At 41.3% G+C, this 6,000-nt stretch overlaps 1 protein-coding gene across 1 annotated transcript in view; it reads left to right on the top strand.

The window, feature by feature from the left end:
- The window catches only part of LOC108749786, a 131,947-nt gene that overhangs the window by 52,488 nt on the left and 73,459 nt on the right, over nucleotides 1-6,000 (top strand). The window contains exon 2 of the mRNA XM_018488754.1: nucleotides 3,362-3,500. The gene's annotated coding sequence lies outside the window, so the exon portion shown is untranslated. The remainder of the gene's footprint in view (nucleotides 1-3,361; nucleotides 3,501-6,000) is intronic.

Genomic DNA, 6,000 nt, shown 5'->3' with positions numbered 1-6,000 from the left:
GACGGGAAAATACGGAATTATGGAGAGAGAGAGAGAGAGAGAGAGAGATTTTAAACGATTTTTTTTTGGGACCGCTTCTCTCTCTCTCTCTCTCTCTCTTTCTTTCTTCCGGATTTCTTTTTACACTGATCATGTTATAAGCACAGATTTCTATAATTATACGAAACAAATATGATAGTTTTGTTGAACTATCTATAAAAATTTGGCTAGATATAAATCCGAAAATAATTTCTTTGGATCAGTAAATAATTATGCAGAACGCTTAAGCATAATAAATAATGCCGCCAAAAGAAATTCTGGCAACCAACTTGAGCATCTTGTATAATTATTTTAATAGTCCCATATTATTTTTAAATTTGTATCTAAAATTTTACGCATTTCAGCAAAACCGTTCTTTCCGTGAGATTGCTCACTTTCCTGCCATGTCTGTTATCAAGCATAGCTGCCACTGCTATACACCTACTTACACATATTTATAGTCATATTTAATCCATAAATAGTACACATACTCGTATATGTACTAGGTTAATACAGGCAAAGACTTCTCAGCAACACTTTTATCTCTCTCATATACAAAATAATCAAAGTAAACAATCTAATTAGAACAATTTGTAGTTACAAGCGTTTTCTATTTTAATCGGTTGAGGAACAAAAAAAAAATAACTTGTCATCCTTTAAATTGAAGATACACACGTACGCACGCCAACGCAATAGACTCCGTTATAAAGAATTGAATAAGGCCGAACTTGACGTCAGCTACATTAAAATAGTTGCGAACGGGGGTGTATCGACTGGCTGCTTAAAATAGACGAGCTGGTTGTCGCGATGCAAAATATCGCTTCGCTCGGAGACGCCTCCGAGAGATTACAGTCACTTCCGTTTCCCGTGTTCATACAGTGTCCTTTTAAGTGAGCCCGTGGAAACGGCGCGGCGCGGCGCAGCGCGGTGCCGCAGGAACGGTAATTAATTAGTAATTATATCAGCGGCTGCTGCCCCGGAAAAAGCCAGTCCTCTTGCGTACGCGCTCGCGCGCTCGCGAACTGGCTCGTTGCCGTGCACCGGCAACGAAACTCTCCCCGATAACTTTGCTTTTTGACCTAACTCCAATTTCCGTTAATTATACCGTGGCTACCTACTGCCACCTTCTCCTTTACTCTCTTCCTCTCTTTATTTTCCGTCTATCCTTCCCTCTAACTTTCTTCCTCCAGTTTTTTTTTCTCCTTATTTTCCTTAATTCTTTCTCTCATCTCCTCCCAGTAAAGATCCGCGATACTTACAATTAGCATCGTTGTGATGTCGGTAACGATAATTATCCGCGTCTGCGAGGTATGTTCTTGAATTGCGCTACGGAGAGAGAACCCTTTAATGATCAGAAGGAAACGGAGCGGTTTATCTGTTATTTGGAATTTCGTAAATTATACAAATAATAGACAGATTACGGGTCACGCAGAAGTTACAAGTATAACATAGTTTCAGATTTATCATTGATGAAGAGCTCGACGTCAAAATCGTTCAAGAGCAGTAGAACTCTGTATACGCAGCTACGGATGTTTGCATCTCAATGTAACTGAAGACGCAAGTTGCGACTGGAAACAACGTAGTCATGCGATACACCTGCTATTAGACACTGACAACTAGGGGGGGATACTTGATACACGTTGCAGTTCTCCGTAGAACGTAATCTACTGGAGCTGGAAATTAAGAGCCGCGGTAATGGCCAAACACACATGTCCAGAAACTAGATAATCCGGTTTCCAATTGTGAGAGAGAAACAGTAAGGGGAGAGGGGAGAGAAAGACAAGAGCGAGAGATGTTCACGTCGACGCATTGGCACAAAAGGTGCACGTCACGTCTGTCTCTTCGAGTATTAATAAATCCCACTGTCGTTACCATCGACTCCCCGTTTTCGCAACTTCGAAACGCAGTCGCGAGAGCAGAGCCGGTATCTTCGTGTAGCGAATTCGCGAGATTCCTCGTCGTCTTTCCTGTTCTCCAATCCCTCCCTTCCCCTTTCTTCTTCCGGCCTCGTCTACTCCTCCCCGTTGATACCCCCGCTCATCCGGGATTCCGAAACACTTGGACTTATTAAATGCAAAATGCTTCCGGCAAACAATGCTTAATCGCGACGTCGTTTCTCGTTGTAATCCTCGTTGCTACAGATGCAGACGCAGAAAGAGAGAGAGAGAGAGGAGAAGAGAGAGAGAGAGGGGTGGGTGGGAAGGGAGCAAGGAGGATGAACGATTGCGCGACGAAGAGGGAACGGCTCTTTCACCTACTTGCGCTCTTTCGCGATAATCCGATCTCTCTAAGGAGATTCTTCATTTTTACAACTTCGTTTGTGCTCACGGCGGACTCCGTTGCCGACGAGCATTCGAAATATTCGCGGAATCTCGTATTTACCCTCACGACTAGTGGAAAATCGGGCGGAAAAGACGCTCCGCAATGGGGGGGGGGAAAGGAGAAAATAGAGGGTGAGGAAGGACTCCTCCCTACGGCAAGCAACCACGGTTGTCCACTCGGCACAACGGATCCGATTATTTAAAAGCAACGGAAATGGACGGTGATTTTTCATTATTTTGGTTTATATATCCAAACGTATGAAGACACAAGAAACATCGAATATAGGGAAAAGTATTTTGATACGGAGATTACATTATATGACGTATTGAGATTGTATTACACGATAATATTATATGATATGAGAAACGTAATGTTTCTTTTCTGTTGTTGAGTTTTCCCAGATATCAAATCCCGGAATTTAAAATGTAACATCCTGTGTGCCCCGTATAAACGTCCGATAGTTCAGGCTACATCTCCACATAATCCATAGATAAATACGGACCGTCGCAATCAGTTTACACGCGGGGATCTCCGTGTAATAGACAACAAGATGGAATTATCCCTTTACATTGATATAATATTACATTGCACGTATTTTCTTCTCTCTCGACTTCGGAGAGAAACATTAGCTTTTTAATTCATGCAATCGTCGCGTTTCTCGCGGGGAACGAGAAAATAATCCTGGGCGGTTCGACATTTTCCGCCTCCCAGGGAGGGGAAGAGTAACAGGAGCTTACAATTGTTTCATTACGTTCCTTTTAGCCACGTTATTGATGAAGAAAGAATCTGGTAACCCTGACGCGTACAAGCCCGCTGGCTGTTTGTCGGCGATCCAGAAAAATATCGTAGCCGCAACCGCATTGGATTGTTTTGCGTTTCCGGCGTGAACGTCGCGTTAACAGGTTCGGGGGGGGTCTTCAGATTAAAATCTGAAAAACTTTTCGACCGAGCGAGTACATTCGCCCATCGCCCGTAGGCGGTTGAAACAAATCCCCCCTCTGTATCCATCCCTCTGTTTCAGGCTGCACGTTCCCGGAGGAATGGTACGGTCGGTGGTTCCAGTCGGGGATTACGGACTTGGTGACCGTCAACGGTTCCGAAATCACCAGCAAGGGCTTCTGCATCGAGAAAAACGGCGACAAGTTTCTCGTTCACGACACGTGAGTGCCGTTCTCGTTTGAATTGCAAGTGTGGGGTTCGGCCGGCCGATATGAAACGATAGTATAGTTCCATCCTTTTATACCTTCCGTTTATACCCGTCCTCGCCCTCTCGTTCCGTTTATACCCGGCCTCTCCCCCGTCACTTCCCCCGGACCAACGCCCGGCGCTCCCCGTCGCTGCCGTTACGCGCTCCTCGTACTCTCCCTTCTTTCCAGCTTTTATTAATTAACTGCCCTCCGACAAAGCGCTCGAGGCGACGTGCCAGCCAGGAGAGAGCACCCGGCGTATAAAACGTTTCTCCTGAAATTCCATCCGTGAAACCGGAGCAGGGGTAGCTTTGAGATCGAAGAGAACGGGCGATCCGTACCAAGCAGCGCGAGTGTTCGTATATCGATATATATATATATATATATATATATATATATGTGTGTGTGTGTGTGTGTGTGTATATCTTTACCGTTGACTTTCGTATTCGTGCGTGTAGTGGTAAGATTTACGACAAATGCGTAGGTCGGTGGAGTATCTACGCGAGCGTATGACTAAATGTTAAATAGAAACTGCTCGCACGTTTGCGAATAACCCCGAGGCGGACGAACGAGCTCGGTCGGGGGAAACTCCACTTCATGATCTGGCGCGCGAAAAAGGCACTGCTTTTCAGTTAGTTATAAAAGCCATGTGTAACTTATAATCATGATCGTTATAGCGCCAACTATTGCGTAGCAATTACTTCCGTAGCTTTTCCTCGAAACTTTAAATAGCTCGTTTTGCGAAAAGTAAATTGTACGTATTTCGTTTACGTAGGTAATTACATTATATATTGTATTATTTGTTAATACACGTAAAAACGGAATAAGGATTTAAAAATATAATTCCAAATCTGATTGCACTATGAATGTTTGGTTTGAAAATTCTTTTATTGACGCTAAATTAATAAAATTATCATTAACTCTTTATAGGCATACATATTTTTATTTACTTCATAGGCGCTCTTGAGTCTTTTTGGTCTAATTCAAAATTTTTTTACTGTATTTTAGGCTTTCAGAAAGTATAGATAAACGTCAGGATTACTTTTCAACATCTTTGTTACATTGCCAAATAATCATTTAATTTCAATATTAAAATCTTTATTTAATAAAAATTGAAATTCGTGCCAAGAAATTTGACAGTGAAATTTCGCCTGGATCGAAAAAGACTCACAGTGTACCTAAAGGGTTAAATTAAGAAAAGAGCAGATAATCCTTCTTTTATATTTACATAAAATTAATGAAGCAGATTATTCAATATTTTCGATAGAATTTTTCAATAGTCTCACGAGATTATTGTACCATCATGTTTCCCCGTGAATCGACACCATGGGAAAATAATTGAAACGACGAGTTTCCGAGGTTCGATCACGTTATAGAAAAGAACACATTTCTCGCTGGCTTGATTGTGTAACCAGAGTTTTCCCTATATTTCCATTTCCAACACGATTTCCGCAAAATCCGCACGTCGCACTTCGGTCCACATGTTATATTTCGGCGGAATAGACCGTGCGCCGTCCGTCTGTATACTTTCGCGCGGTAGTTTCTAGTCAAACACGATCTTTTATCCCGCGATAGAATTACAAAAGCGATATCGGCCGAATATAGTAAAGTTCCGAAATAATTCGTGGCTGAGAAGGACCTCGGATCGGCTCGTTCTCGCTCGAAGCGAGAGTTGCTTTGTTGCAGTTCGACGCGGCGAAACCAATTAATTTTGTTTGATCGGCACTTTTTCCAATTTTGCTATTGCGGCAGCCGTTCCACGCCCTCAGCTACCATCCAAACCATGCATATATATATTCTCATCGAAGACGTTAAAACCGTGGTCCATTTCGTCCGAATAATATTCGCGATATATACGTGGTGCTATGCGGCAGTGTTCATAGCTTAGAATTAAACTTTTAGTTGAGCTAAGTCAGGATAATTCTCTAACTAATCCGAAAGATACGTAGTGGCGTTCTATAAACATTATTATCACCGGTCGCCGACCTGCAGATCGAATATCATCAGGGTTGCCACAAACCTGGAAAACCGGGAAAACCGGGAAAAGTTAGGGGAAAATATAAAAAAGTCTGGAATTTTGACATTTGCTCACAATTTCCTTAAATTGCTCCTATTTCAGATAATTGTTACAATTTTTTAATATTATATCTGACGTTTATAATGAAATACGTTCAAAACTTGCACACTTTAAACGATAAAATAATTAAAATTAATAAAATAATTAAAATTTATATTTTATTCAGTATTTTTATTTGATCGCTTTTTTTCGTAACTGCATTCTTTTTTCCAATACTAATTTATTTTTTTGTTGATTTGAATTTGCACTAAGCCTTTTTTGCGTTGTTTTTAATAATATAGGCTAGCTTTCCTACAACTCTTGACTTTAAATGTGTTAACATTTATATATTTTATATTGGAAAGTTTTTCATTTTTCTCTGGAAAACCTGGAAAAGTCAAGGAATTTTAAAATTTA

The sequence above is a fragment of the Trachymyrmex septentrionalis genome, unplaced genomic scaffold (assembly GCF_001594115.1).
Source record: "Trachymyrmex septentrionalis isolate Tsep2-gDNA-1 unplaced genomic scaffold, Tsep1.0 scaffold11, whole genome shotgun sequence".
NCBI classification, from domain to species: Eukaryota; Metazoa; Arthropoda; class Insecta; order Hymenoptera; family Formicidae; genus Trachymyrmex; species Trachymyrmex septentrionalis.
This window is presented reverse-complemented; position numbering and strand designations above follow the sequence as displayed.